Genomic DNA, 12,764 nt, shown 5'->3' on the forward strand with positions numbered 1-12,764 from the left:
GGGGAGAGGTGTGGCTGTGGCTGCAGTCCTCCAAGACAGCTCTATGCTGTATTGCCAGGGATTTAGACCTAGACATCTGACGTCACTAGGGGGCGCCATATGGTAGCTCTGACGTCATCAGGTGGGCGTCAACATCCTGGTTATGTGGCAGAGCGGGGAGGGGTGAGTATCAGGGGGGTGGTATATATTGTGACTGTTTCTTGTGTTTGTAGCCTTCACCTTGACTGCCGAAACGTTGGACTTTATGGCATATTAAACCTCCTTTGAGTAAGACCGTGTGCCTGCTTCTTCTTCTTTGTCCGGCTACAGGAAGGGTCAGGAAACAGGGAGGACAGAGGCAGGAGAACCCCATCTGGCTCCGGCCTTGCCTGTCCCTACGAATACAAACATACAACCCCTCACTGAATAACATAGCCCTAATCCCATGTAATAATCCTGGGTGTAAACAAAATAATGGTTTTATGAATATTGTAATGGTTTATTAGGGACCTAGGAGGTGGCCAGTGGGGCTGTTATGTGTATTTTTGTTTATTGTGGGTAGCGGGGGTGGGTGAACGGGGTATTGTCCCAAAGGATGGGTGTTTAGGCCTACCGGGTGGGGGGTAGCGGGAGGGATTAACCCCTTCATTACCTTAGCGGTATTAACCGCTAAGTTAAAGAAGAGGTTAAGTCATCCCGCAACCCCCTGGCAAGGCCTAAACACCCACCAGGGCCAAATACCACCTTCACCCACCCCCGCTACCCGCAATAAGCCTGGCACGGGTATATAACCCCTTCATTGCCTTGGCGGTAATGAAGTTGCCTGTAAATGCATTTTTTATGCATGGGATTCATGCCGGGGGTCTCTGGTGCTGATATTAATGGATATCAGCTCTGGGACACATGCATTTTATTTTCATCGCAGCTTCACCCCACCTTCTTGCCAACTTTTGTGGCTGGACAATTTGGAGAAGAAACAGCAATTTTAAAGTGGCGATCAGCCACAATAAGCTGATCAGGGCTTATAGAATTGAGCGTGTTTGAAAAACTGGCGATCAGTGCCGAAAAGTGGCTTATCACCGCGCTTCTGCCGATTTTATTTATTTATTTATTTTCCGGCAAAAAAAAAAAACGGTTATTTTTGCTCTAATCGCCAGTTTCTCTGGGCTTACTGAATCGCTGCAGGCGATTACTGCATGAGGGCCTTAGGGAGGATTTGTTCCTGTAAAGTACACCTAGTTTGGCATAGGATTTGGATGTCAGGGTATCAATGTGCAACCCAAATGTTAAATGGGAGTTGAATGCCCAGATATTTCAAACCAGTAACAGGGGCTAGGATGGTATTAGAGCTGGTTGTTATCTGAAGCTCTGTCATTGGCAGCTTTAGCAAATTAGCTCTGGTCCCAAATACCATTGTTACAGTCTTGTCAGTGTTTAAAATCAGTTTGTTTTAAGAAATCCAGTTTCAAGTCTCAAAAAATCAGATTGAAGTATGTGTTCAAGGTCAGAGAGGCGAGGGCTGCGTGCATATAGGATAAGGTCTAAGGCCTCTCACAATAACCCGTTAGGAATATTAATTCCTCATCTATCCGACATAAGTATAAAATATACTCTACCAAGACCTCTAATACAGAGTTACGCCCATAAGGACGACGTGCCAGTTAGGCGGAAGGAGAAGCGCACACACTTTTATGTGAAACGGATATATTTGGGGAGGGATTTAGTAGTCTGAGTGAGAAAATTAACCATTTAAATATGCACAGATTTAATCCCACTTTTGGAAATTAGGGCTGTTGCCTAAAAGTTTGAGAATGCACAAAGTGCCACCCATGGGCTTTAATGAAGCAGCATTTGTGGGCTAAAGGGAACAGCATTCTGTATAAAGGTATTTTGGACTCGATATAAATAATTGATGCCAAAAACTAATATTAAGTAAATTGAGAATGGAAAAATCTTCAACACAAACGTACAGAATGTGATATTCTGAGAGATCTTACAGATGTTATCAAATCCCACAATGAATATATAGAAAATGTCTGTATAGAACGAGTCAAACAAGAATATGCCAATAAAACGTTTAATTGGGAGATACAGGGGCCACAATTCAGGTCATTTAGCTGAAAGAAGGGAAGCCGGTCAGCCGGTAGAGCAGGTCAGCCGGTAGAGCAGGTCAGCCGGTAGAGCAGGTCAGCCGGTCAGCTCTGAGATCAGCATTACTTATATCTCCTAACCTTTGCCCCCTGCATGTAATGCGCAGAACAGCCTACACTGCATATACTGTACATTAGATACTTAACCCTTTCTTTTCGCTTGACTCTAATCTGAATGATTTGCAAATTGGTTTGTAATTAGAGAGATATTTGTAGCAGAATCCCATGTATGTTCTTTTTTCCTTTTTAGATACCGTTTTGTGTAATAAAAGATATGAGATCAGAGGGGCTTCCTGTTTGCACTTGTGTTTTGGCAGAAGTGTATATGTGACTCTATAAACCTTCTTCACACCCGGGCTTGGCAGCGTGACACTAGTGCAGCGATCTGGGGAAGAATCACTGAGCTGTTAGCAATAGATACAACGGATAGAAAAGACACTACACATACAGTAGGTTGGATTAAAGAGAGTATTTTATTGAAATAATTAATCTCTTTGCTGGGAGGGGCCTGCAGCACATTGCAGAGCGATATAGTAACACGCAGAGCAATGCATTGCAGGCCCCTCGGGCAGCAAAGGGGTGAAGACCCCTGCAGGGTGTATAAAGATCTCACGGATAATTCCTGCACAAAGGGCAGTTTGTTGCTGTGATCCAGAGGAAGGCGAAACATAACCCCTGCTGTGCAATGGGGGAAAAAAATTCCTTCCTGACCCCATTGGTGGGAGGCGCATGCGCGAGGCTGGAGCGGATGGTAGCATAAAGTCAGAGCTCCATCCCCCACCTCCCTAAACACTAAAAAAACGGCAATAATCACCGAGGAAAATCGGGGAAAAAAAGAGTAATAGGGCAGTGGATACTCCCGTGATGGCACCCCTAACAGCCAAAAAGAAGAGAGGGTGATTTACGAAGATACCTGGGTCGCTCTACCCCACGAGGCGCTACCGCAACAAGGCCGCCAGAATCTGCAGCGGGATCCGATTCGGAGAGGGACGAGGACCCCCCGCATGAGCCCACCCAGATGCCGGTCAGAATATGTGACTTTGATAGGTTATATCAAGACATGAAGACCATGATTTACGTGGGGCTCGAAGATATGAAGAAGGAGGTCCAGGGGCTGGGAGAGAGAACAGGGGCCCTAGAAGAAAAGATGGCGGCCGCATCCAAACAAATTAAAAAGACAGAAAAAAAAACCACACACATGCAAGCCCAGATTGCAGAGATATTAGACAGGCAAGAAGATGCCGACAACAGAGACCGAAGAAACAACATCAGGGTACGTGGGGTCCCAGAGTCGGTCACGGATGCTGAAGAATATATAACCAGGTGGCTAGAAACACTGCTGCCTGACATCCCTGCCACAGAAAGGGCCATGGACCGCTGCCATAGAGCCCTAAGAAGCCGCCCAGCCGCGATGGAACAACCGCGAGATATTATAGCTAGGCTGCATTATTTCAAAACCCGAGAAGCTATCTTCAAATGCACAAGAGCTGAAGGGGCATGCCGGTTCGAGGGAACCACAATACAACTATTCCAGGACTTATCACCGATCACCCTCGCACGAAGAACGCTACACCCGGTTACTAAAGTGCTGAGGGACAGGGCAGTGCGATACCGGTGGACCTTTCCGTTTGGCCTGATGGTCCTACGGAACGGAAAGGCCATAACAATCAAGGACCCAGGGGAAAGCGAGGAATACTTAAACAAACTGGGGCTGAAGGAGGGCCCGATGCAAAGTCCTAGGCGAGAGGTGCGAGAGGATCCAGAATGGAGCACCGTAAGGCCTCCAAAATCACCGGAGGCCCGATGAATCCCGCAATACCCTGAGGAAAATACCTAATTAAAGTTGAACATAGTTCCAGTTTAATAATGGGGGTTACGGTTTGCCCACCAGTTTATCTGCCAAAGAGCTAGCCACAAGACCTGCTCATCACCCTGCTGTAAATACCAGTAAAAGGACTATCCTGGCCACCTGAAAAAGTAAAATCAAACTCCTACCTGTAGCTGAAAATGGCGATCCGAGGTGGAACGCAAGCCGCCAAGAATGGTGTCGCAGCAAGCGTCTCACCGCATGGCTTCGTTGCGGAAGTGGAGGAGTTCCGGACGCGGGAGCAGGTGAGGAGACGTCCTTCTTCGCGGGCTGGCCGAGGGAAAATGGCGGCCGCCGGAAACACGTTGCCGGAAATGGTCCAGACGCCATCTTGGAGGAGGCAAACAGAACAGAGGGACAGAGAGCGTCACCACTCGGCGCCGGAAGGGAACAACCGGCGGAAGGCGACCGGCGCACACAGCCCCACTAAAAAGAACATGGCGGAAGGCGCAATAAACCGCAAACAGAGCGGATAGCAACTAAGCTGGCCAGGCGAAAGTTAAGACATGAGAGGGGAGACCCACCCGGACACTCAGCGGGCAACAGGAGAGAGGGGGGAGGCTGGGACTTATCTCTACGAGCTAGATAGAGGCAGGCAATCAGCAGGGCGACTCCAGACAAGGCAAGAGGGTTCGCTCAGGGCCCACAAATAGAGTACCAGAGAGTTTCAGCATAACAACAACCCTTTAGACACTGAGTCAGACAGGTAATACACAAGAGAGTCTAGCGAGCAGGGGCAAGAAGTTATTTCCTACAAGTTATTCCCTACACTACATTACATTACTCTTATAAAAAAAAAAAAAAATAATAATTAAGAGTTCGGAGTTGATCTTATAGTTATCAACTTAAGTTACACAGCATTGCCGTTACAATATTCCGCTGCACAAGCAAGGGAGGGGGGGAGGGATGCTGTCCCCCGCAAAGGCTTTGTGAATGAGTCTCCACATGGGCATGGGTGAGAAGACCCAGGAGGGGCCCATGAAAGTCCCATTTAGGCCAGCCACGAAGGACGGGAGAGGGGGAAGGAGGGCCATCCCGAACTCCGTCCAGGCTGTACGCCTGAAGAGGGCAACGATGGAGAATGGGGGGGCTAGTTCCCGCCCATTCCCCGGACAGTTATTATGTGTTGAAATAAATGTTGAAATATGTTTGTTTATGTTTCCCCAGTGTGCTCCCCTCTGTATTCCCATCCCAAGGCTCCAGCACGCTGCCAGACGGACCCAACCACAGGATCACCCGGCATCCTCATCACGGACACCAGAGGCTCAGATGGTCGCTAACATAGGAGTGAAGGTTTGGAACCGCAATCATGAATAAAGGGATTACTATCATATCACATAATGTCAAAGGCTTTAACAACCCAGGGAAACGCAGACTAGCTATGACGGACTATAAAAAATCAGACCCTGACATCATCCTCCTGCAGGAAACTCACTTTTCTAAATCTAGTTCACCAAAATTTATAGATTATAGGTTTAAGAATTGGTTCTCAGCCTCAGCCACACAAAAAAAGAGAGGGGTAGCCATCCTGGTGCATGACCGTTTGCCCTTGACGATTAAGACCATTAAAAGAGACTACAACGGCCGATTTCTCATTGTAAGCGGCGAAATAAGAGGTCAACCAATCACGCTGGCAAACGTCTATGCTCCGAGCGAAGGCACGGAAGCTTTTCTTGAGAGATTCTTCGCCATACTTCAGAGGTTAGCACAGGGCTGTGTAATACTGGGGGGCGACTTCAACCAAACACTAGATCCTATACTGGATAGATGCACCCCAAGCGGAAAAAATAGCTCCAAGATAAGACAAGCGTGGAATAGAGGGCTGCGCACCAATAATCTACTTGACATTTGGCGAGAACAACATAGACAAGAGAAAGGGTTTACATTCTACTCCCACCCCCATGACCGCTACAGTCGGATAGACTACCTGTTTGTGTCCAGTAGAATGGTTCCACAGATCTCCCACTCGGGCATCCACGATATTTCGTGGTCAGATCATGCACCGATTGAGCTGCGGTGCACTGATTTTATTCTGGACAGACCAGGAGCGAACTGGAAGCTCAACGAAGTATTGCTAAAAATCCCCGCAATTGCACAAAACGTAGGGGATAAAATCAGGGAATATTTTCAGGAGAACTTAGGAAGTGTGACATCGCAGGCTACCTTATGGGAGGCCCATAAGGCGACTCTGAGAGGAGAGCTCATGAGGATTGCAAGCAGGCGAAAGAGGGAGAAGGACAAAAAAATCAATCAGTTGCAAGCAGAATTGGCAGTCCTCTCGACTCGACATAAAAAGAATAAAGACGCAATGACCCTTAAGGAGTTGCTAGACACTAAAACCAAACTGAATATTTTGTTAACCTCCCGTGCTGAGAAAGAGCTGACATGGACTAAGCGGAAATATTTTGAGAAAGCAAACAGGCCAGATACCCTACTTGCCAACAAACTAAGAGACAAAAACCAAATCTCCCAAATTCAGACAATTCGAACAGAACAAGGGGATCTGACCTCTGACCCCAAAAAAATAGTCAATGAATTTAAAAAATATTATGAGACCCTATACGATGGGGCGAAGGTGGCACACACGCCAACCACAAAAGCACGGCTAAAGACGTTCTTGGCCGAGGCACAACTGCCTACAGTAACCAGAGAGGAGAGGGACGCACTACAGGCTGATTTTACTATCGAGGAACTCATGGAGGTAATTAAGTCATTGAAAGCAGCCAAAGCCCCAGGCCCAGACGGCTTTTCCAATCTCTATTATAAAAAATTCCGTAAAATATTAGCTCCTCATTTACTAAAACTTTGTAATTCCTTCTTGGATGGTGCCCCTATCCCGGGCTCGATGCTCCAGGCGTCTATCTCAGTAATCCACAAACAGGGAAAAGACCCAGCGGACTGTAAAAGCTACAGACCCATCTCGTTAATAAACTCTGACACAAAAATCTTCTCGAAACTGTTAGCTAATCGCCTTAACCAGGTGTTGTCCAAGTTGGTCCATCCCGATCAAGTGGGGTTCATATGTGGTCGACAAGCAGCTGATAACACCAGACGGATTATTGACTTAATTGATCTGGCACAGAAAAAACGTATCCCGTCTATGGTGCTTAGTTTAGATGCTGAAAAAGCGTTTGACAGAATTGACTGGCCCTACTTGAGGGAGACGCTTGGGGCGTTCGGGCTGGGAGGGAGAATGATAGAGGCAATTCTCGCTCTGTATCAGGGACCGACGGCGAAGGTCAGACACCAGGGCTTCCCCTCGGAAGAATTCCAGATAAAGAGCGGCACCAGACAGGGCTGTCCTCTGTCACCCCTCCTTTTTGCGCTCTGTATTGAACCCCTAGCGGCGCACATCCGTCTCAGTCCAAATATAACAGGCATCCAAATCAGTGACCAGCTACATAAGGTGGCCCTGTATGCTGATGACGTGATACTCACACTATCACAGCCCCTCACCTCTCTGCCGAACGTTTTCCAAATTTTAAGGGAATTCAACACGATATCGGGGTTTAAAATTAATCAGGCAAAATCAGAAGCCCTAAATATCAATTTACCTAAAGCCACTGAGAAATTGATCACGGTAAATTTTGAATTCAAATGGCAAACCTCCTGCATAAAGTATCTAGGAATAAATATCACAAACCAATCAGACACCCTTTATAAAGCAAATTACCCCAGACTAATTCGGACGCTGAAGGACGATCTCCGGAAATGGGCAGGGTACAACATATCCTGGATTGGTAGAATCCAATCTCTAAAAATGAATCTCCTTCCCAGAATTCTGTACCTATTTCAGACTCTTCCGGTCCCTATAATCAGGGAAGAGATCCTTCGGTTACAGTCCGCAATGGTGAAATTTATCTGGGGTAATAAAACCCCTCGCATCAAAACTAGCATACTAATTAGACCCACTACAAAAGGAGGGCTAGCGGTACCTTGCCTGTTGTCGTACTATAGAGCGGCCCAATTAACTCAAATCATCCAGTGGCACACCCATCCCATACGAAGGCGATGGGTGGAACTGGAGGCGGCCTGCTGTGCCCCGGTGGTACTGCGGGACCTGATCTGGCTCCCAAATTCAGTCCGCAGAGACTTCATAAATTAGCTCCCCGCAGTTGTCAGCTCTTTGGCAGTATGGGACAAAAGCAAATATAAGCATGGTTTGATGAGAAAACACTCCTTGATGACCCCAATTTTGGGAAACCCTGATTTCGCTCCGGGCCTGCAGAGGAAAGATTTTATTATATGGACACAGAAGGGCTACACTCGCCTTCGACACCTGGAGGGTAGGATATCTATCAAACCGTTTGAACAAATTAAGTCGGAAAAATCGATGCCAAATTCAGAATTCTTTAGATACCTCCAGCTAAGAGCTTTCTATGATAAATTCCCAAACCGCGCTAAACGCACCAATTTTGAACAGCTCTGTTCTACTGGAACAGGAACCCAGGGACTTATCTCTACAATGTATAAAGCGGTAGTCTGTCCGACTCCTGACGCTGACGTGACGTTAAAATATAGGAACAGATGGGAGAGAGACCTAGGAGACATATTAGAGGACACAGACTGGGATCAAATCAGCCTGGCGGCAGCTAAGAGCTCAATTTGCACGACATTAAAGGAGAACGCGTATAAAGTCCTGATGAGGTGGTATCTGACCCCAACACGATTGTCAAAGTTTGTTAAAGGTTACCCCCCATTGTGCCCTAAACAATGTGGGGAGCAGGCAAACTTGCTACACATGCTGTGGGGCTGCACCAAAGTACTCCCAATCTGGGAGGAACTCAGAAATTGGCTTCAGAGAATTCTCGACTGCACGATCCCTTTGGACCCCTGGTTGTTTCTGCTGGCCAGAGACACTCCGGGGCTAAACAGGTCGAAGCACAAATTAATTGCACATTTTGCAACTGCCCTGAGGTGCGAACTCGCAGCATTGTGGAAGCAACTGGATCTACCAAATATCCCAAAAATCAGAAACCGAATTTGGCACGTTTGCCGGATGGAACAGTTAACGAGTCTAGTTAACGACACCGGCACAAATTTTCTCAAAGTATGGTCACCATGGCTAGACCTGAACGATATCCCAGGGGTCAGCGCCTCCAACATATTGCTTTAATAGATGCGGACGCGTTCTCCTTGGATGAAGTGTAGTGAACAGAAGGCCTTAGATTCTTGACAAGATTAGGGGTTCACTAGACTAGGCAAAAGAAAAGATAAGCATAGGTCAAAACACAACAGAAGAGATCAGAAGCCTATATTATGACTACTGTTACTGCGAGCCCTTTGGGACCAAAAGCCTATTAAACCCAAGAAATCCAGACCTCAACGAGAACCATAGCCTCTATGATAAGTCCAGAGGAGTCGAAATCGTGCTGTGGCAGCCTCCTCCCCCCTCCCCCCCTTCCCCCCCCTCCCTACCTCCTCCCAGGTGTAGTCTGTCTGTAGGTCTTGTTGGTCTGTTTGTAACCCCAGTCTGTCTTTTGTGAATTTACTTATAAAAAGAGTTGTTATGGATACCTTTGTATACGATAATGGGTTGGAAGACAATGTGATTATTGTACCATGCACTCAATAAAAAATTTTGGTTGGAAAAAAAAAGATCTCACTGATAATTCATGCACAAAGGGCAGTTTGTTGCTGTGATCCAGAGGAAGGCGAAACATAACCCCTGCTGTGCAATGGGGGAAAAAATTCCTTCCGGACCCCATTAAATGGCGATCGGATGGTCCCTGGATCACTGCGCAGTGAGATCAGATGGAGCAGCCCAGATCAGCGTTGTTATACACAGGGGCACACTCAGTATATAGAGATGCGGGTGATGGGGCCCTTGTGCCCCTGTGTATAACTGACCTACTCCCCCATCCCCCTGCATATCTATCCCATTCACCCCTTTTCCTCCCGCATACCTCGCAGGGCCGGCCGGCCCTTAGGCGGTCGCCTAGCGCGCAGAGGTCCTAGGGGCGCATTAATAATCATTATTATTTTTTCCTCTTATTATTTTATTTATTTATCTTTTTTTTAAAATTATTATTCTTTTTTTTATCCAGTATTTTGGCGCCCTTTTATTTTTATTTTGCGTCGTGCTGGGGTGCGGTCGCACCTCCTGCAGCCCCGATAGCTACGCCACTGTTTATTTTATTATTTTATTTATCTTATTATTTTTTATACAACTGGGGCACAAATTTTAAGTTTCGCCTCGGGCGCATGAAACCCGTGCTCCGGCCCTGCTCCTTGTTCTCTCTCACCCTCTCACGCCCAATATCCCTATCTCCCTCTAGTACCTGCCCCTCCCGCAGCCTTCCTGATCTTATCTGCCTCTCCTGCGGTCAAACCAACTTCTCAGGGCCCCTAGAATACCCCTGTATCTACGCCCTGGCTCCTCTCCTACCTGCTCCCGGGGTCTTCTTCTCCGCCTAAAAAAGGTGAAGCAGCAGATCTGTCCGCACCTCTCGTATTCTCCTACCTGCTCCCGGGGTCTTCTCCTCCGCCTAAAAAAGGTGAAGCAGCAGATCCGGCCACACCTGTCGTATGCACCTTGGTCATCGTACACTACGTCTGCGTCATCGGCCGCCTTGTTGCCCACCTCATTGTTCCACTTGACGCCCGCTTTGTCGTATGCCTCGTCGTCCGCCTCGTCGTCCGCCTCGTAGCCCGCCTCGTCGTCTGGTGGCACAAAGGGCACCACCTTCGTGCGTGTCCTGATCTGCAGGAGACATGAAGTGTTTGTAACCAGGGACAGTGATACTCTGTTATACCCACCTCACCAGGCCCAGTACCCATTATATACCCCTCCCCAGAAGGTCATGTTTCTATTTATCAAAAATACATTGAGTTACCTCTGGTTTTCAGGCATGTCCTGGGGGAGTTATCACTATTAGTAACTCCCTTAACCTCTCAGCAGTTGAATTCCCCATTAGGCGCTTAGCACGTTAAAAACAAGCGTTGCTATTTCTCTGCATGAAGTTGCAGGTAATTGGAAGAGTTACACAGTGACGGCTATTTCATCACTCACCTTCTTCCCCCGAAACGGTCTTTTCTGTCTTATTTCCGGCTTCACATCGGATATCCATATCCATTCTTGGCCTCTGATCTGTATGCAGGACAATGCTTTAAGACAGGGTTGCGCAACCTTTTTCCCCTGCTCCCCCCTCCACCTTCCCCACCTTGTCTCCGACGTTCTGATGTAACGATGTCATGTGATATCACGTTGCTATGGCAATGCCACATCATGTGACGCCACGTTGCTGTCGCCAGAAGCCGCCGGAGACAAGGAAAGGGAACTTACAGAGGCCTTGCGCGCGATCTCCGGCATTTAATTTAAATGTTGTGGGGAAGAGCGAGGGGCCTCTGTAAGCGCCGATCCCCTCCTCCCAAGAAAATGTCGTGCCCCTCGATTTGCGCACCCCTGCTTTAAGAGATATTCTGGGACCCTCCAACTCCTCCATCGGACCCTTCCTCATATTGACTGACCTTGCAGTGCTCTGCACTGACTTGCACTGACCTGCTATGGTGCCTCTCAAAATACCATGCTAACTCATTCTGAACATACATGTGTCCTTTCTACATGTTACTCAGCTTGTATGGGCCACAGACAGCTTTCCCGGGGTCCAGGACTAGTTTCCACCGGGGACACTAACCCATGGGTCGGCGACTTTGCGAGAACCCACCCCCCCCAACCTGTTTTCTCTTGCACTGCCATAGACCGCAACATTTCGGCCTGCTGGTCTTTCTCAGGTAAACTGGCTAAACCCACTAAATCCAGCAAAGAAAGGCCAGCAGCCGAAACATTGTAGTCTGTGGCACAATAAATTATCTTTTTTTATTCAAATCCGTGTGCCCTTTCCCATCAATCATATTGTATCCATTGGACGAAATGCCGGTCTTCCCTGAGACTAAGGGGCACCGGTAAAAGTATCACTACTTATTGTTTTTTTTTGGTGTGCAGCAAATCCCCATCATTTTTGCGTTCTCTTGCTCTGCCCCAATCTGACACACCACCTTGCTCTCTCACCCCCCTCTTAGACTCCCCCGTCACCCTTTCCTTCCTCAAAGGTTGTCCTTTAATCAGATCTTACCCAAATTGTCTCCATCTCCCTTGGAAATGTTCTGTCTTTAAGCTGTGCGGCTCCTCTTGATCCGAACTTTCTTAGCTGACCCCTTTAGGTTTCGGCTCCGAGGGTCTAAAAAATAAGCGACTCCGAAAAGATGTGAAATATGCGCACGGGTCCTAATGGGGCACTGAGGGGGAGACTTAAATACTAGTAAATATAATCTACTGTGCTAACAAATATAATCTATTAACTAACAAATATAACTTATTAAACTAAGAAATTTAATTTATTAAACTAACAAATATAACTTATTAAACTAAGAAATATAACTTATTAAACTAAGAAATATAATTTATTAAACTAAGAAATATAACTTATTAAACTAAGAAATATAATTTATTAAACTAAGAAATATAACTTATTAAATTTAGAAATATAATCTATTAAACTAAATAAATATCTATTCAACTAAATAAATATCTATTCAACTAAATAAATATAATCTATTTAAAAACAATACAATAAAAAGCTGGAGAAATGATACGTCAACCAAGCCACAGATTTGATGCCAATGAGCGTTGAACTCCTTGCAGATCCACCGTCAGCTGGTTGTGGCAGAAAGTGGTGACATACAGTAGAACAGAGTGGTTGAGCTGTAACCACGGCAGTCAGGTCAGAAATCAACACAATATTTTTTTAAATTTAGAATGAGAATGT

At 46.7% G+C, this 12,764-nt stretch overlaps 1 long non-coding RNA gene across 1 annotated transcript; it reads right to left on the bottom strand.

Moving 5' to 3' along the window:
- Positions 1–10,621: 10,621 nt before the first annotated feature.
- Positions 10,622–12,285, bottom strand: LOC142484034 (uncharacterized). Its single transcript, XR_012797540.1, has 3 exons — positions 12,072–12,285; positions 11,009–11,086; positions 10,622–10,699 (listed from the first exon to the last, which is right to left on the bottom strand). It is a non-coding gene; the product is annotated as an uncharacterized LOC142484034 (long non-coding RNA).
- Between the last annotated feature and the right edge of the window lie 479 nt (positions 12,286–12,764).

This window comes from Ascaphus truei, unplaced genomic scaffold (assembly GCF_040206685.1).
Source record: "Ascaphus truei isolate aAscTru1 unplaced genomic scaffold, aAscTru1.hap1 HAP1_SCAFFOLD_434, whole genome shotgun sequence".
Lineage (NCBI taxonomy): Eukaryota > Metazoa > Chordata > Amphibia > Anura > Ascaphidae > Ascaphus > Ascaphus truei.